Source organism: Papio anubis, chromosome 5 (assembly GCF_008728515.1).
Source record: "Papio anubis isolate 15944 chromosome 5, Panubis1.0, whole genome shotgun sequence".
NCBI classification, from domain to species: domain Eukaryota; kingdom Metazoa; phylum Chordata; class Mammalia; order Primates; family Cercopithecidae; genus Papio; species Papio anubis.
The window spans coordinates 131320245-131342910 of record NC_044980.1 but is presented as its reverse complement, the minus strand read 5'-3'; the positions used below and the strand labels follow the sequence as shown (position 1 = coordinate 131342910).

At 46.7% G+C, this 22666-nt stretch overlaps 1 protein-coding gene, 1 non-coding gene and 2 pseudogenes across 3 annotated transcripts in view; 1 reads left to right on the top strand and 3 right to left on the bottom strand.

Annotated features, from left to right (window-relative positions):
• CTNNA1 (catenin alpha 1) overlaps window positions 1-22666 on the bottom strand; it is a 315972-nt gene that overhangs the window by 286712 nt on the left and 6594 nt on the right. The gene's annotated exons all lie outside the window — the stretch shown is intronic.
• LOC116275159 lies at window positions 15811-15914 on the bottom strand. The gene has a single exon (XR_004184116.1). It is a non-coding gene; the product is annotated as a small nucleolar RNA U13 (small nucleolar RNA).
• On the bottom strand, window positions 17992-20224 carry LOC103875564 (annotated as a pseudogene).
• On the top strand, window positions 21023-21415 carry LOC103885443 (annotated as a pseudogene). The gene has a single exon (XR_004184002.1). The product of XR_004184002.1 is annotated as a 60S ribosomal protein L37 pseudogene (transcript).

Here is a 22666-nt window from a genome sequence, read left to right as displayed (position 1 = left end):
TGTTTTTTCTATAGTCCTTTTTTAAAGCATGACTCCATGTCTCTCTGAAGCAGAAACTCACCTCCTGTCTCAAGTGTTTCATTGAGTGGAGGTGGAGTGGTATATCTTTCCTTTCCAGAATCTGGGAGAGCTGCAGTGGTTTGAGTCGTCTAGTGGAACTGCCTTAGTCAGTTCAGGCTGCTATAACAAAATACTGTAAACGGAGTGGCTTATAAACAACAGAAAATTTTTTTCTTTTCTTTTTCTTTTTTTTTTTTTTGAGAGAGAGAGTCTCACTCTGTGGCCCAAGCTGGAGTGCAGTGGCACTATCTCGGCTCACTGCAACCTCTGCCTTCCAGGTTGAAGCAATTCTCTTGCCTCAGCCTCCCAAGTAGCTGGGATTACAGGCGTGCACCACCATGCCCAGATAATTTTTGTATTTTTAGTAGAGACAGGGTTTCACCATGTTGGTCAGACTGGTCTTGAACTCCTAGGCTCAAGTGATCTGCTCGCCTTGGCCTCCCACAGTGCTGGGATTACAGGCATGAGCCACCGTACCTGACCAGAAATTTATTTCTCATAGTTCTGGAGGCTGGAAATCCCAAATCAGAATCAAGTTCTGGGAGGGGCCTTCTTCTTCCTTCAGATGGCCAGCTTCTCATTGTATCCTCAGCTGGCGGAGCACAGAGAGAAGAGGCAAGCAAGAAGCAGCACGCTCTCTCAGGACTCTGGTTTTAGAGACCAGGTCTTGCTCTGTCACCTGGAGTGCAGTAGCACAAATAGCTCACTGCAACCTCCAACGCCTGGCCTCAAGCAATCCTCCTGCGTTGGGCTCCTGAAATGCTGGTATTACAGGTATGAGCCACCATGCCTAGCCCCGTTCATGAATGAAGGCACTAATCTCATTCATGAGGGCTCCAATGACCTCATCTAATCCTAGTTACCTCCAAAAGCCCCACCTCCTAATATCATCACTTTGAGGGGTAGGGTTTCAACATACGCATTTAGTTGGGGACACTTAGTGTACAGCAGGGACCAAACACATCATGTCAAGAGAAGCAAGAGACAAATACTTCGAGACTGGCCTTGATCCTTAGAATATCATCTGGTTACTCTTAAATAAGGGCTCTCCAAATGCTGCCTCTGTAGATCAAAGCCAAAGAACCCAACTCATCAAGAGTGGCTGCAAAAGGCACAGCCCACACAGTCTGAGCACTAGAGAGGATCCCTAGGCATCCCCTAGATTCCAGGCCAAAGGCCCTCACCACCTATTTGGTGACAGACTCAAGTATGAGCTTATGGATTTTGAAATGGAAAGCAGCTGGTTCGGGAAGGAGTCCTTTGCACATAGAGGTGCCCAATAAATGCTGGATGCTGGGAAACTAATATGCTCCAAAGGAGGCCAATGTTCTGTAATTTGAGGAGAGGAGGCTGAGTAGGAGTAGGGGGTCTTGCTACTTCAGTCAAGGTAACCAGGAAGCCTACTCTGCACCCCTACCAAACTGGAGGTGGGAGGACAGGTTACCATTAGGTCAGATCAGCCTCCTAAGCTGGTGTGAACCATTCTCAGGCCACCGCTGAGCCTACCTAGGCTCTGGTCTTGTCTAGACACTTCCTCTCCAGCTGAGGCTGGGAAGCAGGTGTAGTCACTCACAGCCTGACTCTTCACGGTGCTGCCATTAGGACCCTGATTAGTAGAGCCCCATGCCGGGTTGCTAATGGGTTGAGGACATTAAGCATAAATGCTTTCCCAGATATGGGCTTGAGCAGAGCCCAGGAAGAAACAAATATTTTAATCTCAAATAAATAGAATGTCGGCGGGGAGGGGTTCCCTCTGCTTACTCAGCATCTGTTGTCCTCCCATCCTCCACCTGCCACAGTTGCTGCCATTCTCAAGTCCCAGGAATTCCCTGTCCAGGCAGTGGGGTTCATGGCAGATCTTCACTCACCCAGGCATATGAGAATGGAAGAGATTCTCAAGTTTTAGAGGGAGGGGGATTTTGTGGACTGCCTTGTCCTATAACCCTGATGGTCAAGAAGTCCTTGACATGGAATTTGGATGACTCTTGTGATAACCCAAGCACACTTCCCCTTGGTTGGGGAACTGGAGAAAAGGACTGAAGATCCATGAGGGACACCTTTTGACACAAACTAGTTGCTTTAGGCCAGTGGTTCTCCCAGTACGGTTGGGACCAGCAGTATTGGCATCCGCACCAGCTGGGAACTTACTAGAAATGTAAGTTCTCAGGCCTACCCCAGACCTACTGAATCAGTTCTGGGTGTGGCAGCAGGCAAACTTGTTTTTTGATTGTTTGTTTGTTTTTGAGACAGTGTCACTCTGTTGCCCAGGCTGAAGTGCAATGGCACGAACACAGCTCACTGCAGCCTCAACCTTCTGGGCTCAGGTGATCCTCCCACTTCAGCCTCCAAAGCGGCTGTAACCATAGGCACACACCACCGAGTCTGGGTAATCTTTTGGTATTTTTAGTAGAGATGGGGTTTCACCGTGTTGCCCAGGCTGTTCTTGAACTCCTGGGCTCAAGTGATCCACCTGCCTTGGCTTCCCAAAGTGTTGGGATTACAGGTGTGAGCCACTGCGCCCAGCCCAAACTTGTTTTAACAAGCCTTCTAGTGGTTCTTATCCACTTTCAAGTTGGAGAACCGCTGCTTTTGGCTCTCCCTCTCGGACTGAAGGGGAATGTCAAGAGAAGAAAGAATTATGAGGGATGCAACAAACAGTCTCATCCAAGGAAAAAAAGAAATTGGAACTTTCCCAATGTGGAAATCTTGAGCCAGGCCTCAGAAGAGGCCTCTGATCCTCTGCGGCTGTAAATGTCAGAGCAGTGTCTAAGTGGCCCTGTGAGGAGGGAGTCTGCGGAAAAATAACCAAGCATGACCTTTCGCATTTTGCCCAGAGCAAGGCAGGATAATGGAGCAATCTTTTCAGGTCATTTATCTCCTACTCAGCTTCAGCTTTTCTCAGCTATCTTTCCCTCCAGCTGGGGCCCCCTAAAGCCCAGCCCTCCTCTCCTCCACCAGCCCTCTGGCCAGGCCCCCTGCCCGTCTATCTTTCCCCCTCCTCCATCAAATGAGAACTGGTTCAAACTGTTTCTATTTTCCTTTCTTTTCTTTCTTTCTTTCTTTCTTTCTTTCTTTCTTTCTTTCTTTCTTTCTTTCCTTTCTTTCTTTCTTTCTTTCTTTCTTTCTTTCTTTTTCTTTCTCTCTCTTTCCCCCTTCCTTCCTTCCTTTCTCTGTTTCCTTCCCTCCCTCCCTCTTTCTTTCTTTCTTTCCTTCTTTCTTTCTTTCTTTCTTTCTTTCTTTCTTTCTTTCTTTCTTTCTTTCTTTCTTTCTCTCTCTCTCTCTCTCTCTCTCTTTCTTTCTTTCTTTCTTTCTTTCTTTTCTTTCTTTCTTTCTTTCTGACAGAGTCTTGCTCTATCACCCAGACTGGAGTACAATGGCACAATCTCAGCTCACTGAAACCTCTGCCTCCCTGGTTCAAGCAATTCTCCTGCCTCAGCCTCCCAAGTAGCTGAGATTACAGGCACTCGCTATCACACCTGGCTAATTTTTGTATTTTCAGTAGATTCAGGGTTTCACCATGTCTGACCTCAGGTGATCACCCACCTCGGCCTCCCAGAATGGTGGGATTACAGGCCTGAGCCACCGTGCCTGGCCTCAAACTGTTTCTTAAGCAGACCAGCAAGGAATGAGGCCCTATTCCATAGGGAATAAGAGGGAGGAAAAAAAAAAAAACCACTATAACCTGTAATGGGGCAGCCTCTCTTCATACCCCACCCCCTTTCTTTTTTCTTTTCTTTTCTTTTTTTTTTTTTTAATGGAGTTTTGCTCTTGTTGCCCAGGCTGGAGTGCAATGATGTGATCTCAGCTCACTGTAACCTCCGCCTCCCCAGTTCAAGCGATTCTCCTGCCTCAGCCTCCTGAGTAGCTGGGATTACAGGCATGTGCCACCACGCCCAGCTAACTTTGTATTTTTAGTAGAGACGGGGTTTCTCCTTGTTGGTCAGGCTGATCTCAAACTCCCAACCTCAGGTAATCCACCTGCCTCGGCCTCCCAAAGTGCTGGGATTGCAGGCATGAGCCACTGCACCCAGCCTCCTCCCTTCTTTCCTACTCAGGCCATACCAGTTCATCATTCCTCCATAAAGAGTGAAGCCACCCTTTCCCTGGCCTTTTACACAACACCTGAATGGTCACACTTGCAAAGAAAGAAAAGGATAAAATCTAGGCTCCTAACCAATCCATATGTTTCCCAAGGGCCAATAGTGCTCTATAGCTTATTCTCCTATAACTGCCATACTAGATAACGAACACACTAGATTCCTAATGAATATTTCATACATTGAACTCAAGGGAGCTCCTAGAAGCAAGAAACTAAGGAGTCTGTTTCCAAATTGGACCCACAAGAGGAATCAAGACATGGGTCCTCCTGAAATGACTAAGGAAGAAGCAGCCTTCTGCTGCCTGTGTGCCCGTGCACTGCGGTCTTCATCTGTTCATTCACTCCACAAGCATGTATAGCACACCTGCTATATGTGGACCCTAGATCATATGTTCTAGTGGGAAAAACACATATGTAAGTAAACATATAATATTTCAGGTGATGTTAATTGCTTCAGAGAAAAACAAAGGATGGTAAGGGGAATAGGGATGGTGGGAATGGGGTCCAAGAAAAGCCTCTTTGAGTGGGTGTCATTTGAGCAGGATCCAAAAGGAAGTGAAGGAGCCACATTTTCAGCTATCTGGGGAAAGAATGTTCCAGGCAGAGGGTATAGCAGCTGCAAAAGCTCTGAGGTGGGGGTGTTTTACAAGGCTTGGAGTGAGTGAGGCTGGAGTGGAGGAGTAAGGGTGAAAGATGTAGGATATGAAATCAGAGAGAAATTTGTGCTCAAATTATGTAGGGCCTTGTAGATCATGGTAAGGATTTTAGATTTCTTTCTGGGTGAGAGGGGAGGTCATTAGAAGGTTCTACATAGAAAAGTGACACGTTCTGATTTAACGGGACTACTCTGGCTGCTGTGTTTAGAACAACCTGTAGGGGGCAGAGCAGAAACAAGAAAACCACCCAGGAGACTATGTCAGAGCCAGGAGTTTTCCCCTCAAATTCATCCTTTCCTTCCACATTTTAGCTGGGGACATGGCTGCTCAGAAAAAGGACTACATTTCCCAACCTCCCTTGCAACTAAACGCAGCCATGTGACAAAATGCCAGCAAAGAGGATGTGAGCGGACAGGGCGCGGTGGCCTACGCCTGTAATCCCAGCACTTTGGGAGGCCAAGGTGGGTGGATCACGAGGTTAGGAGTTCAAGACCAGCCCGGCCAGAGTGGTGAAATCCCATCTTTACTGAAAGTATAAAAATTAGCCGGTCGTGGTGGCAGGCGCCTGTAATCCCAGCTACTCGGGAGGCTGAGGCAGGAGAATTGCTTGAACCCAGGAGGTGGAGGTTGCGGTAAGCCAAGATAGTGCCACTGCACTCCAGCCTGGTGACAGAGCGAGACTCAGTCTCAAAAAAAAAAAAAAGAACATGAACTAAAGAAGGTAAAACGTGAGGTGATGGATATGTTCATTAGTTTGAAAATGGTAATCATTTCACAATGCATACAGATACCAAAACATTACATTGTACAGCTTACAATTTTAATAGAAACGGGGTTTCACCATGTTGGCCAGGATGGGCTCAATCTCCTGACGTCGTGATCCGCCCACCTCGACCTCCCAAAGTGCTGGGATTACAGGCGTGAGCCACGGTGCTCAGCCTCTAATTCTTTTTTTGAGAGAGTCTTGCTCTCTTGCCCAGGCTGGTGTGATAGCTCACTGCAACCTCTGCCTCCTGGGTTCAACCGAGTCTCATGCCTCAGCCTCCCAAGTAGCTGGGATCACAGGCACACACCACCATGCGTGACTAATTTTTGTATTTTTTAGTAGAGATGGGGTTTTGCCATGTTGCCCAAGCTAGTCTTGAACTCCTGGCCTCAAGTGATCTGCCCGCCTTGGCTGGAATTACAGGCATGAGCCACCGCCATGGCCTGTATTGTACCTAATTCAAAGGCTCAAATTGCCTGTAATTTCCCAGGCAAGCAATGACACTGGGTGGTTCTGATGAGGGTGATAGTGGTATAACTGCGGATAAGTGACCAGATTCTGGCGATAATTTAAAGGGTAGAACTTGACAACACTTCCCGAGGGATTGGATAAGGGGACATGAAAGGAAGAGAAGAACCAGGAATGACTCCAAGACTGGGGCTCTAGTAGAACAGATTTGCATTTATTGCCCTGAGGAAAACTGAGGGACTGCTGAGTCTGAGACGACTATGAGAGAGATTCACATGGGGATGGCAAGTAGCCGCTGGATATGACCACGACCTATCAACACAGCTGGCTTTAAAGTCCAGAGATAGATGGAATTAGTTAGGAAGTGAGGATGGATGAAGAAGAACAGAGGTGTAAGGACAGCCCTGAGGCATCCAGAGATGGGGAGGTGGAGCCAGCCAGGATATGATGGAGGTAGGAGGAGAACTGGGCATGTCATGGAGGCCAAAGGAAGAGCGTGTTTTATGAAGAAACCATCCATGTAAAATGCACTGCTAGGATGAGTAAAATGGGGACTCAGAAATGACAGCTGAAATTAGCAACATGGAAATCACTGGTGAGACTGACAAGAGAATTTGCCCTGGAGCACTGAGGACAAGCAGGGATGGGAAGAGAGGAAGTGGAGACAAATACAGACGATTCTGAATTCCTGGCAGGTAGAAATCATTAAAGCATCTAATTTCTACCCTTCCTATCATAGTTCTAAGCCTTCTAAAGGACATGAGGGCACCCAGCAACTCAGTCTATCCAGCTCCCCTTCCACGTTGGTCTGAAGGGCTCTGCAGTCTCTCCTCTCCCAAATTCACCCTGTTGCGGGGAGCCCCAGCCTGCCTGCAGCTCTGCCTCTGCCCTACTGGCTCCCAAGGCCGCTCTCAAGGACTACATTGGCACGTTAGGCAGCCAGGCCTGACTCTCCTGGATCACAATTAGTGCTGCTGCTAACGATGTTTGGCCTCTGTGGAATAGCAACCTGGGAAGTTCTGATACTTCCAATTTTCCCCCTCAGTGCTTTCGCAGATGCAATTTCCCAGCCAGTGCCTTGTGCTCTCCAGCCCTAGGCCCTGGCTGCCTCCTTGCCAGGGAGAATTAAGCCTGTGCCTCAGATGCCACTCCAGAGGGCCTCAGCAGTTAGGTAAAACCATCTCCTGGCCACTATCATGGCATTATCATATTAACACAGGCACTGGCTTTCAGGGAGGCAGGGGGCTGCTATAAGGAAGAGGTGGAGGAACCAGGCCAGCCCTACACAGCACACAACGAGCATTGCTAGTCAAAAAAAACGGATGGCTGGAGATAAAGGAGCCCTCCCAGATGAACTCTGGAGTTTTCAGTGGAGATGCAGCTCAACCATCTCCTCTTTCCTGATGAGGAGCCCACCCAGTGCTCCTCTCTCCAGCAAGGGAGGGCTGCAGCAGCCAGAACCCTGGACACTGCCCCACGGCCTGGCGTCCTGGGGCTGGCGCCAGACCTGGTCAAGACGGGCCCAGCTCTTCTCAGCCACAGCAGTACCAAGTCCTGGACTCTTGCCTTGAAAGTGCCGCTCATAGGAGTGTCCTGATCTCCCAGGTCTGGAGACTTTACTTCATTGCTCTGATGTGCTTCCAGCTCTCTGGGGCACGGGGCTGTGGTGGGCTCTACATCTCAGGGTCTTGAAGGAGAGGCCAGAGGGTTGCCTTGGGTTAAGGGCACTGGAATGAACTGGACTTTGGCTTCTGCTACATGGGATAAAGATGAAAAGTCAACATTTCTAAGGTACCTACTACATGGGAGACCAAAGGTAAGGTCTTTTTATTGTTGTTGTTGTAGTAAAATATACGTAACATAGGCCAGGCACGGTGGCTCACGCCTGTATTCCCGACACTTTGGGAGCCCAAGGCAGGTGGATCACCTGAGGTCAGGAGTTCAAGACCAGCCTGGCCAACAAGGTGAAACCCTGTCTCTACTAAAATACAAAAATTATCCGGGCGTGGTGGTGGGCACCTATAATCCCAGCTACTTGGGAGGCTGAGTCAGGAGAATCACTTATATACACACACACACACACACACACACACACACACACCATAAAATCGACCATTTTAGCCATTTTAAAGTGTCCAGTTCTGTGGCATTAGGTGCACTCATACTGTTATACAACCGTCACCATGATCCCTCTCCGGAACTTCTTCATCTTCTCCAGCTGAAACTCTGTGCCCATTAAACACCAACTCCCCCCAGTGCAGGATCTTGCATATTTATCTCTTGTGATTTTTGTTCTGAGGTAGGACATATCCCCCCACCCTTCTTTTCTTTTCTTTTCTTTTCTTTCTTTTTTTTTTTTTTTTTTTTTTTTTGAGACAAGGTCTTGCTATATCACCCAGGCTGGTCTTGAACTCCTGAGCTCAAGCGATCCTCCTGCCTCAGCCTCCTGAGTAGCTGGGAACACAGGTGCGTGCCACCATGCCTGGCTCCCAGTTTTCACAGACGAGGACACTGAGAGGAAACACAGGAAAAGCAGTGCTGCCTTTCCCAAGGACAAACAGTCAGGAAGAGGACTGGAATCCTGGTCTGCCTGATTCCCAAGCTCTCTGTGGTTTCCCATCCTGAGCTGACCAAGATTTAGGGCCACTATGGAAATGGCATCATCGAGTGATGTCACTGATGATTAGTGATTTCATACATGATGTCACAGACTGAACACAGTGGCAAGGTTTCTAGACAGCGTGGCTTGTACTTCTCAGGAAAGCTTCCCAAAGCAAGGCCAGGCGCTGTTAGTCTTTGGCCCACCACAGAGCATTCAGAAAGTGAGGATTCCTCACACTCTCCTTTAAATTAGTGCCTGGCTCCAAAGCTGGCTGTGCTCATTCCCAGGCAGTGAGCCCTCAACACCACTCAAGGGCTCACCCTCTGTGGAACAGTGAAAGGAGGATGGGCGAGGGAAACAGACAGGCTTGGGTTCTGATCCTGGCTCTGTCACTCTGTACCCATTTGAGGTAGACTCTTACGGGAAAAGAGACCCCTTGAGTTAGCTCAGGCACAGAAGCTTAGTATAAAAATACATGCGGAACCACTTCTGGCCTGTCAGGAAACTCCAGGGGCAGGTGCTGAAGCTGGGGAGAATCTGGATTCAAGACTCCTCAGGGAGGCCAAGCATGGTGGCTCATGCCTGTAATCCCAGCACTTTGGGAGGCCGAGGTAGGCGGATCACGAGGTCAGAAGATCAAGACCAGCCTAGCCAACATGGTGAAACCCAGTCTCTACTAAAATACAAAAATTAGCCGGGCGTGGTGACACGTGCCTGTAGTCCCAGCTACTCGGGAGGCTGAGGCAGGGGAATCACTTAAACCTGGGAAGTGGAGGTTGCAGTAAGCGAAGGTCGCGCCACTGTCCTCCAGCCTGGCGATAGAATAAGACTCCGTCTCAAAAGAAAAAAAAAAAAGACTCCTCAGGGGCTCTTCAGGAATGAAAAGGTCTTCCTTCTCAGGCTCTGCCTGCCCTCAATGTTATTCTGCCACACTGGGCGCATCTGCATCTTTTCCAGGCTGTGCTCCCTGCTGGGGAATTCTGCTTCAGGTTGAGGTTACTAAGAGGGAATCCTATTGGCCAGCTGTCTTTCCGCACCAGGCAATAAGTCAGAGGAGACTGGCTAGCCCATGGATCAACGGGGCTAGGGTTAGAACCTCCCTCTGATGTAATCACCTAGGGCAGAAGAGGCAGGGGTAGGTAAGTGGTGATTTAAACAACTAGGGTAGAGGTGATGTCATATGGTATGTAATATGGCCTCCTGCAAAGTATTTGCCAGTACAAAGTCCCTTAGAAGGGATCGTAGGGTGGGTAGGTAAGCAGCACTAATACACTATATTGTGTATCTTTAGGCAAGTTACTTAACCTCTCTGGGCCCGTTGTTTTCTCATCTATACAAATGGGACCATAACTCCTACCTCATAGGGTTGTTATAAAGATTAAAAGCCCACTGGAACTCCAAGAAAAGACGAAAGGGGACGACGAAAGTCTCAAAGTGCCTGGCACACAGTAGTTGCTTGATAAACATTGGTTTCCCTTCCCTTCCCTTCCCTTCTGTAGGAAAGGCCATATTTTGTTCTCTCTTGTTCCCTTTGTTCTTCTTTTGTTCTCTTTTAATACATTTTGTTCTCTATCGCAGAAATGGGCCTCCTAGGCAACCACCTAGTAGAAGAGAAAGAGCCACCTCTCTCCTTTTTTTTTTTTTTTTGTTTTTGAGAGAGAGTCTCGCTCTGTCACCCAAGCTGGAGTGCAATGGCACGATCTTGGCTCACTGCAACCTCTGCCTCCCGGGTTCAAGCGATTCATTCTCCTGCCTTGGCCTCCCAAAGTGCTAGGATTATAGGCGTGAGCCATTGCTCCCAGCCCGAGTCCTCCCCTCTCTTATAATCCTGAAGAACCACTATTACTAACCCTCTTCAAGAACCATTGACAGGACGAGTGATGGGGAGCAAAGAGGGCGCCTATGTCAAAAGGAAGATAAATGTGCCTCATGCTTAGGAAGACACTATGATGGAATGCCTGGACAAAGCAGCATTTTTCTTTGAAATGCTATGAGACGATAAAAATGAAAATAGGTCTTCTCCAACTCGAGGGCCTAGGGTAGAAGAATTATTTCTCAGTGGTTAATCCATGCTCAAAGGAGTTGTCCTAGGCCTCATTCAATCATTGACTCAGCAAATATTTATAAAATGTCTACTATGTGGCTGTCTCTGCTTTCATAGAACTTACAGTCTCATCAGGGAGAGATAATAATCAAATAATCTGACTAATGAATATACAAATACAAACACGATGAGTGTTATGAAAGAAGGGGTCAAGATTCTATGAGAACTTTTAGAATCTGACCTAGATTGGGGAAACAGACCATGTTAAAGATTTGGACCTTTATTTTGAGAGCAATAGGAGGTTGCTGGCCGGGCGCGGTGGCTCAAGCCTGTAATCCCAGCACTTTGGGAGGCCGAGACGGGCGGATCACGAGGTCAGGAGATCGAGACCATCCTGGCTAACACGGTGAAACCCCGTCTCTACTAAAAAATACAAAAAAACTAGCTGGACGAGGTGGCGGGCGCCTGTAGTCCCAGCTACTCCGGCGGCTGAGGCAGGAGAATGGCGTAAACCCGGGAGGCGGAGCTTGCAGTGAGCTGAGATCCGGCCACTGTACTCCAGCCTGGGCGACAGAGCCAGACTCCATCTCAAAAAAAAAAAAAAAAAAAAAAATAGGAGGTTGCTGAAGGGTTTAAACAAGGTTTTGGCATAATCAGATTTGCGTTTTGAAAAGATTGCTCTGGTTACAATGAGGAGAACAGATTGAAGGAGGCCTGTTGTGGTAATGCAGCAAGAGATAATGGTATCTTGCTTTGGTAGTGGTGATGGTGGTAGAGACAGAAGTTATGGATTAAAGAGATATTTAGGAAATAACAGCGTTGGCTGGGCGCAGTGGCTCACGCCTGTAATCCCAGCACTTTGGGAGACTGGGGTGGGCAGATCACTTGAGGTCGGGAGTTCGAGACCAGCCTGGCCAACATGGTGAAACCCACATCCTCAAGGGAAGGAAGGCGGAAAAGGAAGGAAGGAAGGAAGGAAGGAAGGAAGGAAGGAGGAAGAGAATGCTCGCATTCTGGGACCTCAGTGATTCGGTCGTCAGGGTGGGGAAGATTTTTCATGGTGACAAAGTTGGAATATTAAATGCATGGAACCAAAGTAAAGTCATAATACCGCTAAGAACCTGCAAAGTGGAGCAACAGCTGGATACAGTCGAGCTCAGGGAGGATCCGACTGGAATGACAAATAGATCCCATTTCTCAGAGGCAGTTCAAAGGCAGTAGATGAGCTCGCTTAAGGAGAGAGTAGAGTAAGAAGAAAAGAGGTCTAGGACCAACTCTGAGGAACTCAGACATGTCATTTAGGGCAGTGGATCTGAAAGTATGCTCCATGGAACCCTGGGGGATCCCCAAGACCCTCTCAAGGGTCTGTGAAGTTAAAACTATTTTCTTTCCTTTTCTGTTTTGTTTTTGGTTTTTTCAGACAGGTTTTCATTCCTGCTGCCCAGACTGGAGTACAGTGGTGCGATCTTGGCTCACTGCAACCTCTGCCTTCCCAGGCTCAAGTGATCCTCCTACCTCAGTCTCCCAAGTACCTGGGACCACAGGTGTGTACCACCATACCCAACTAATTTTTGTATTTTTTGTAGAGATAGGTTTTGCCATGTTGCCCAGGCTGTTCTTAAACTCCTCGGCTCAAGCCATCCTCCTCCCACCTCGGCTTCCCAAAGTGCTGGGATTACAGGCTTGAGCCACCGTGCCCAGCTTAAACTATTTTCATAATAGTGTAAGATATGATTTGCCTTTTTCATTGTGTTGACATTTGCACTGATGGTGCAAAAGCAATGGTGGGTAAAATAGCCTGCACCTCAAAACAAATCAAAGCAGTTGTGCTAACCTGTGCTAGTAGTCATAGTACAATTCACTGCCATGCACATGCACTAAAAAAATTTCACATTTACTTAGGAATGTTCTTCATCAAATGGTAAAGATTATTAATTTCTACTAAATCTCAATCCTTGGGTACTTCTTAAAAAATATTCTGTTGGGCGCGGTGGCTCACACCTGTAATCCCAGCACTTTGGGAGGCCGAGACGGGCAGATCACCTGAGGTCGGGAGTTTGAGACCAGTCTGACCAATATGGAGAAACCCTGTTTCTACTAAAAATACAGAATCAGCCAGATGTGGTGGCTCATGCCTGTAATCCCAGCTACTCAGGAGGCTAAGGCAGGATAATCGCTTGAACCTGTGAGGCGGATGTTGCGGTGAGCCAAGATCACGCCATTGCACTCTAGCCTGGCCAACAAGAGCAAAACTCCATCTCAAAAAGAGAGAGAGAGAGGAGAGAGAAAGAAAGAAAGAAAGAAAGAAAGAGAGAAAGAGAGAAAGAGAGGAAAGAGAGAAAGAAAGAGAAAGAGAAAGAGAGAAAGAGAGAGAGAGAAAAGAGAGAGAAAGAGAAAGAGAGAGAGAAAGAAAGAAAGAGAGAGAGAAAGAAAGAAAGAAAGAAAGAAAGAAAGAAAGAGAGAGAAAGAAGAAAGAAAGGAAAGAAAGAAAGAAAGAAAGAAAGAAAGAAAGAAAGAAAGAAAGAAAGGAAGGAAGGAAGGAAAGAAAGAAAAATATTCTGACAGGCAGGCGTGGTGGCTCAGGTCTGTAATCCCAGCACTTTGGGAGGCTGAGGTGGGTGGATCACCTGAGGTCAGGAGTTCGAGACCAGCCTAGCAACATGGTGAAACCACCTCTCTACTAAAAATACAAAATTATGCTGGGTGTGGTGGCTCACACCTGTAATCCCAGCACTTTTCGTGGCCACAGCGGGTGGATCACGAGGTCAGGAGTTCAAGACCAGCCTGGCCAAGATGGTGAAACCCCATCTCTACTAAAAATACAAAAATTAGCCAGGAGTGGTGGCAGGCATCTGTAACCCCAGCTACTCAGGAGGCTGAGGCAGAGAATTGCTTGGACCCAGGAGGAGAAGCTTGCAGTGATCCAAGATCCCGCTACTGCACTCCAGCCTGGGCAACAGAGCGAGATTCCTCTCAAAAAATAAATAATAAAAAAATAAAAAATAAAAATACAAAAATAAAAATAAAAAATTAGCCTGACATGGTGGTGCGTACCTGTAATCCCAGCTACTCAAGAGGCAAGGCTGGAGAATCGCTTGAACCCGGGAGGCAGAGGTTGCAGTGAGCTGGATCTCACCATTGCACTCCAGCCTGGGCAACAAGAGGGAAAACTCCGTCTCAAAAATATATATATGTGTGTGTGTGTGTGTGTGTGTGTGTGTATGTATATATATGTGTATATATATGTGTGTGTATATGTGTGTGTATATATATATTGTGACAAAATAGGAAGTACACATAAAGCATTTCTGCTGTATCCCAAGTACAACGATAGTCTCCAGGAAAAGCACTTTTGCAATTGTTTTGAGTTTCAAGCAGAACTAGCCCTTTTTTTCATGGAACACCATTTTCTTTCGTTCTGTTTCTTTTTTTTTTTTTTTTGGTTGTTTTTGCTTTGCTTTGTTTTTTTGAGGTTTTTCTTGTTTTGTTTTTGTTTTGAGACAGGGTCTCACTCTGTCACCCAGGCTGGATTCCAGTGGCATGATCTTGGCTCACTACACCCTCGACCTCCCGTTCTCAAGCGATCCTCCCACCTCAGCCTCCTGAGTAGCTGAGACTACAGGCACACACCTGGCTAATTTTGTTTATTTTTGGTAGAGACAGGGTCTCACTCTCTTTCCAGGATGGTCTCTAACTCCTGGGCTCGAGTGATTCTCCTGTCTCAGCCTCCCAAAGTGTTGGGGTTACAGGTGTGAGCCATGGCGCCCAGCAAGGAAAATTATTTTTACTTGAAAGTATAACAGAGAGGCAAACTATGATTATTCAGATTTGAGTGTTTGGCAGATAGTTTTCCAAAAATGAACAAAGTAAGCTTATTACTTCAAGGAAAACAACTGACAGTATTTGTTGCCAATAATAACATTCAAGCTTTCAAGTGAAAAATTAGAATTTTGGAACACTTGTATCTGTCACCATGAACTTGAAAACTTCCCAATTCCTAAAGACTTCTTTGATGAGATTGATAGTGATATAATGAATGTGATTTTAAAAGTATTGTATAATGAAATGCATCAGCATTTAGAAGCTATGTATAATTCAGTGGACCTATATTTTCCAAATGACCAATACACAATGTTACAAAATCTCTTCAAAGTTCAAGATAAACCAATGGATTTTAATGTCATAGAATAGGAATTGATTGACACGGTCTTAGATTCCACACACCTTTAAGAAACTACTATGTGTCCTCATTAGTATAGTGTGAGTAAAAAGGAAACGAAGAAAAAACTACTGTGTGTCAACTTTTGGAGTAGTGTCCAAGAAAAACTATCCACAATTATCTGAAGACTAAAATATTCCTCACTTTTCTAACTCACTGAGGCCAGATTTGTTTCATGTTATGGATTAAAGAGATATTTTGGAAATAACAACATTGGCCAGGCACAGTGGCTCATGCCTCTAATCCCAGCAATTTGGGAGGCCAAGGCAGGTAGATGACTTGAAGCCAGGAGTTCAACCAAAACAACATATTGAAACTGATTAGGCCAGACATGGTGGCTCAGACCTGCAATTCTAGTACTTTGAGAGGCCAAGGTGGGTGGATCACTTGAGGTCAGGAGTTTGAGACCAGCCTGGCCAACATGGTGAAACCCTGTCTCTACTGAAAATACAAAAATGAGCCAGGTGTGGTGGTACACACCTGTAATCCCAGCTACTTGGGAGGCTGAGGCAAGAGAATGACTTGAACTGGGGAGGCAGAGGTTGCAGTGAGCTGAGATCACACCGCTGCACTCCAGTCTGGGTGACAGAGAGAGACTCTATCTCAAAAAAAAAAAAAAAGAAAAAAGAAAGAAAGAAAGAAAAGAAATGGATTCATTGTAATAAGAGAATAAGATAAGAGAATCCAGGTATTTTTTTGATTAAGCCAGTTGTTAGAGATTTGTAAAAATGTAAAACATGCCAATTTCGTCACTGTTTTAGGGGGAAAATATAGCACTTTTTTCACCAAAACGTGTTAGTTATGTTAACACATAATGGTTTATTTTTGTTATTTTAAATTTAAATGGATTAATAAATATTCTTTCAACTTCTCAGGCTGTCTTTTTTTTTTTTTCACATCAGATGGGTAATCTGCCACCATCATAACAAGGTTTGAGGGAAGCACATCTCACGCACAAGCATGAAAACCCAGTCATCATGCTTATGAACTACAAAAGGATTCCAGTTTTCATTTTGAATATAGTAAATATCAATAGCGATAACCATATAAACAAAAGCTCTTGGAGACGTCAGTCATTTTTCGGAGTATAACGGAGTTCTGAGACTGAAAAAATTTAAGAATCACTTATTTTTTTGCTTGTTTCGTTTTTGAGACAGGTTTTGGCTCCATTGCTCAGGCTGGAGTACAGTCGTGCAATCTCAGCTCACTGCAACCTCTGCCTCCCAGACTCAAGCCATCCTCCCACTTCAGCCTCCTGAGTTGCTGGGACTACAGGAGGGCAGCACCACATCCAGCCAATTTTTGTATTTTTTAATAGAGACAGGGTTTTGCCTTGCTGCCCAGGCTGGTCTCAAACTCGAGAATTGCTAATTTTAAAATAGCCATCCACAAGGCACAGTGGCTCATGCCTGTAATCCCAGCATTTTGGGGGGCCAAGGTGGGCGGATCACCTGAGGTCAGGAGTTTGAGACTAGCCTGGCCAACATGGTGAAACCCCATCTCTACTAAAAATACAAAAATTAGCCAGACGTGGTGGTGCGTGCCTGTAGTCCCAGCTACCTGGGAGGCTGAGGCTAGAGAATTGCTTGAACCTGGGAGGTTGAGGTTGCAGTGAGCTGAGATCGCGCCGCTGAACTCCAGCCTGGGCAACAGAGTGAGAACTCTGTCAAAAAAAGGAAGGAAGGAAGGAAGGAAGGAAGGAAGGAAGGAAGGAAGGAAGGAAGGAAGGAAGGAAGGAAGGAAGGAAGGAAAGAAAAGAAAACAGCCACCCATTTGTTTTAAATGATTTATCATCTCCATGGACAAACAGCTGGAATAAGAAATCTCTCCTGGCCGGGCACGGTGGCTCATGCCTGTAATCCCAGCACTTTGGGAGGCCGAGGCGGGCGGATCACGAGGTCAGGAGATCGAGACCATCCTGGCTAACACAGTGAAACCCCGTCTCTACTAAAAATACAAAAAATTAGCTGGGCGTGGTGGCAGGCGCCTGTAGTCCCAGCTACTCGGGAGGCTGAGGCAGGAGAATGGCGTGAACCTGGGAGGCAGAGCTTGCAGTGCGCCGAGATCGTGCCACTGCACTCCAGCCTGAGTGACAAAGCGAGACTCAAAAAAAAAAAAAAAAAAAAAAATCTCTCCTAACTTGTAAGTATCTTGAGGGACAAGGAAACCTTACAACTCACAAACACACGTGGTATTTTGGAGCTCTGGAGATGGACTCCATCAGTTCCAAAAAGCCTCCCACAGAAGCTTCCCATCAAAAAGCCCCACCCTGTCCTCATCCCAAGCAATGGCTCAAACGATTTAGTGAAACTCAACATCTTTTCAATCAATGCCACCCTCTCTTCTCACCAGCACATTCTACCTTTGACTTATCAAGCTGAGATTGGTCAGGAGTAGGTCCGCAGGAAGGGAGGATGAAGGGGGCAGATAGGGTCAGACCTGGTGTTCTAAAACACCAGCACATTCAATTCGTTGGGTATTTTGCATGAATTTCCTCTTGAGTTCACAGGCTCCTAACTCAGCAGAATTAAAATGGGATGAAGTAATTAGAGCAGCAGCCTGTGAGGATGTTTTGGGCCTGGCGTGCATAGGGAATGTGGGGCAGGGGGAAAGAAAAGAGACAAGAGAGCCTTAAGGCAGAAGATGAGGAAAGAAATGCACCCCAAGGGTCAACTCCTTGGGAAAGACTCTCCCAGCTTCCCTGGGTCACTGGTCGGCAGCCCTCTCCTTGGTTCTGCTTCCTGAGAACCTACTCCTGGTCTGGCCCTGCACAATCAGGCTCCAACCTCCCTTTCTAGTCCCCTTTTCAGGCACTTCCACCAGATGCCCATCACCTCTACTCACGCTAAACTCATTACCCTAGCCCTTCACTACGGTCCTTTCTGTCTTTTTTTTTTTTTTTACTTGGAGATGGGGTCTCACTCTGTCGCCAGACTGGAGTGCAGTGGCGTGATCTCAGCTCACTGCAGTCTCTGCCTCCTGGGTTCAAGCCATTCTCCTATCTCAGCCTCTGGAGTAGCCAGGACTACAGGCGTGTGCCACCACGTCCAGCTAATTTTGTATTTTTAGTAGAGATGAAGTTTTACCATGTTGGCCAGGCTGGTCACGAACTCCTGACCTCAGGCCTCCCAAAGTGCTGGGATTATAGGCGCGAGCCACCGCGCCCAGCCTGCTTACACATTTACCTCTCCTATGAGATGATTGGTTCCCAGCCTCTGGATGTCACGCATGCATTGCATTTTCCTCCCTAAGCAAATCGCCACCTCATGATAAGACTTTCCCCCTTTGGTCCCCAGACTGACTCCTAAATTAGTTTAAACCCACAAGCTTTAAGTTATAAGCAGCGTGATGCAGACTTGTGGGTGTGTCATAGTTTGAGTTTAGGTGCTAATGGTACGTTGAGAGCATGCGTGTGACTATTTCAGGGATATAATTTGAAGGGATTGGTTTGTGGATTATTTGTGCCTGGGCCATGGAAACTCTGAGTACCTGGCTAATTTTGATAAAAGCTGGTGACCCTATTCAGTTACCCTATAAAAGAGCCAGAAGCTCCTCCCTGGGGCAGCCTATTCACATTTCACCAGTTTTTCCTGCCAGGTCCCTCTGTAGAATTGCTGTCCTTCTCCAACGAGATGGGATGAACCCAGATCTCTTGGGCCTGTAGACTCCCGGAACATCAGCCATCTCCTCTGTGATGTTAGGGGGAGCAGCCCTTGTCTAGAAAGGAGATTGCTGAATCCCAAGTCTTTCTCTGTTTATCTCTGTCTCTCTCTCTGTCTCTCTCTTTGTGGCACTAAGATTTATTAGAATGTGCCTTAACATAGGCACTGGGGCTTTTGCCTATGGTGTTCTTGACGTATAAAGCCCAAATGTTCTGCCAGTTCTTCCAGAGCAATGATACCGGGAAGCTGAGAGCCAGATGGACATTGTACACAAGCTCGTCGTCTGTCATCCGGACATGGCCAAGAGCCATGCCAGACAGAGCCCTTTCTTCCTCTGGAACTTGATTGTGGACTTCCCCTTATCAACTTTGGCCACCATGTCTTCACTGTACGTCAGCAGGGAAGGGAACCTGCCTTCCTTATTTAGGCCTAGGCCCAGGATTTGTGGGATCTGCCTGATCACAGACCCTGAGGCCAAAAAGGCATCATACTTGTTAAGCAGCTTCTTGTTCTTGTCAAGTTTCTTCAGCACCTTGATGTCCACGTGGGAGACACCCACAGCCTTGGCCTCATCCCAGTGCTGCTGGTCCCCCAGGACACATGTGGAGAACCTGGGGCGGGGAGTGGACTTCAGATGACAGTGCCCAAGAAGCGTTCATCTTTCTGAGGGTCACAGTTCTTCAAGCGGATCTGTAGCTCCAGTGTTCCCAAAAGTTTCTGGCACTTGCACTGGTTCCTGTCCAGGACTTCCCGCACTGCCTCCTACAGGGTCTCAAGAGGCTGCTGCTCTTGGTGTCTTGCGCAGGGGTAACAAGAAAAGAGCTAATCCTGCCTCTCTTGAGGCCTGGGGCTCTCCCATTTCCTCCCTTCTGAGTCTAAGGAGGGTGGGGAGTGGCATGAGAGCCTGCATTTGTCATGTCTGGTAAATCCATATTCCCTGAATAAGGTCCACTTTATTAGATGAGAAAGGGTCACTCTTAGTCCCACTTTGGTTTTGTTTGTTGTTGTTGTTTTTTTGTTTCGTTTTGTTTGAGACAGTCTTGCTCTATTTCTCAGGCTATTGTGTAGTGGCGCCATCTCGGCTCACTGCCTCTTCCGCCTCCTGGGCTCAAGTGATTCTCCTGCCTCAGCTTCCCAAGTAGCTGGGACTACAGGCATATGCCACCATGCCCAGCTAATTTTTTTGTAGTTTTAGTAGAGATGTGGTTTCACCATTTCACCGTGTTGACCAGGCTGGTCTCAAACTCCTGATCTGAAGTAATCCACCTGCCTCGGCCTCCCAAAGTGTTGGGATTACAGCCATGCCCCGCCTTAATCCCACTTTTGAAATAATGAGGAAATGAATCTTTAACCAGTAACACCACTTAACACACACATGCACTTTTTGTGATATGACAAAAGATTGCTTAATTTTCATTTTGGCAAGCAAGGAAATAAACAAATCAGTGATGACTACCATCTACTATGAACATGTTTTGAGGAAAGAATGTACATAAGAATATAACTTCAAACTAAAGAGAAAAGATCTTATATTGAATACATTTAATTTTATGTAAAGACTCACTACACTGTCTCTTGCTTTTTCTCATTTCATCATGATAGTGAAATGGACCAGTGAATACCCTAGCATGGAGTCTGGGAAGAACATAACTAGCCCGTGATCTCCTCTAAGCAGGGAGTGGTATTTGTTCATTTATGTATTCGCAGAACCTAACTCAGACCTAACTCACAGCACTCACTACATCTTTGTGGAATAAAGGAAGAGAAGAACGGAGAAAAGAATTCCTCATTTGAGGACCAGGATAGGAGACAGCTTAAGCCCCACTGGACTTGGGACCCTGGAACAATTGCCTCCACCAAATTCTACTCTGTGACCTCTTTTTTCAGGGGTGGGGGATGGAAGACAGAGTTTCACTCTTGTTGCCCAGGCTGGAGTACAATTGCGTGATCTCGGCTCACTGCAACCACCGCCTTCCGGGTTCAGGCAATTCTCCTGCCTCAGCCTCCCGAGTAGCTGAGATTACAGGCACGCACCACCACGCCCAGCTAATTTTTGTATTTTTAGTAGAAACAGGGTTTCACCATGTTGGCCAGGCTGGTCTCGAACTCCTGACCTCAGGTGATCCACCCACCTCAGCCTCCCAAAGTGCTGGGATTACAGGCGTGAGCCACCTCACCCAGCCCTGTATTGTGGTTTCTATCCCTGTCTCCCCTACAAGACTGTGGTTCTTGAAAGGCAGGTACCATGATTTTTTCCATTCTCACATCTCCAGTGTGTGACACCACTTCTGAATAAATGACTGGAAGGAAAAACACCCAAGGAACTAACTAACGTCCTTTTTTTCTGGGCATTTCAGAATCAGAGGCAACTATGGATTAAGGGACTACAATTAAAGTTCTGTGAAAGTTGTCAAAATTAAAATAAAGTCACTAATGTTAAGAAAATCCGGCTCTCTGGTCTCGGCTGCAGAAGCGAGATGACAAAGGGAACGTCATCGTTTGGAAAGCGTCGCAATAAGACGCACACATTGTGCCGCTGCTGTGGCTCTAAGGCCTACCACCTTCAGAAGTCAACCTGTGGCAAATGTGGCTACACTGCCAAGCGCAAGAGAAAGTATAACTGGAGTGCCAAGGCTAAAAGACGAAATACCACCGGAACTGGTCGAATGAGGCACCTAAAAATTGTATACCACAGATTCAGGCATGGATTCCGTGAAGGAACAACACCTAAACTCAAGAGGGCAGCTGTTGCAGCATCCAGTTCATCTTAAGAATGTCAACGATTAGTCATGCAATAAATGTTCTGGTTTTAAAAAAGAAAAAAAGAAAAAAAAAAAAAGAAAATCCGGGCAGGGCACAGTGGGTCATGCCTGTAATCCCAGCATTTTGGGAGGCCAAGGCGGGCGGATCATGAGGTCGGGAGATCAAGACCATCCTGGCTAACACGGTGAAACCCCGTCTCTACTAAAAATACAAAAAATTAGCCAGGCATGGTGGCACGCACCTGTAGTCCCAGCTACTCAGGAGGCTGAGGCAGGAGAGTCACTTGAACCCTGGAGGCGGAGGTTGCAGTGAGCTGAGATTGCGCCATTGCACTCCTGCCTAGGCGACAGAGCAAGGCTCCATCTCAAAAAAAAAGAAAAGAAAAGAAAACCCTGACAAACAGAATCAGGGCAGGCCATGAAGAGAGGATTTTCATGCTTGTATGCTTGGTTAAAAAAAAAAAAAAATCACAAAAGACTGTAAAACTCACAACCTTGCATGAAGGCCTTCACAACATTACATAAAAAATACTTATGCAAGGACATCTGCCCAGCAACTGCCTGTCCAAGCTCAGACTGGCATCACCCTTGGTATTAATGTTTAAAGCCAAGGATAATTATTTTAAAATAATGATGGAATCTTCTTAATTCTTCCTTTAAAAGCCTTTATCAGGTTGGGCACAGTGGTTCACACCTGTAATCCCAGCACTTTGGGAGGTCAAGGTGTGCAGATTGCTTGAGTTCAGGAGTTTGAAACCAGCCTGGGCAACATGATGAAACCCCATCTCTACATAAAATATAAAAATTAGCCAGGCATGGTGGTACACACCTATAGTCCCAGCTACTCGGGAGGCTGAGGTGGGAGGATTGCTTGAGCCTGGGAGCCAGAGGCTGCAGTGAGCCAAGACCATACCACTGCACTCCAGCCTGGGCAACAGAGCCAGACTGTGTATCCAAAAAAAAGAAAAAAAAAAAAAAGGCCAGGCGCGGTGACTCACACCTGTAATCCCAGCACCTTGGGAGGCCGAGGCAGGTGGATCACCCGAGGTTGGGAGTTTGAGACCAGCCTGACCAGCATGGAGAAACCCCGTCTATACTAAAAATACAAAAAACTAGCTGGCATGGTGGCACATGCCTGTAATCCCAGCTACTCGGGAGGCTGAGGCAGGAGAATCACTTGAACACAGGAGGCAGAGGTTGCAGTGAGCCGAGATCACGCCATTGCACTCCAGCCTGGGTCACAGAGCGAGACCCTGTCTCAAAAAAAAAAAAAAAAAAAAGCAAGACTTTATCTTTTACTCACACAGTTTACTATGGCATGCATATTC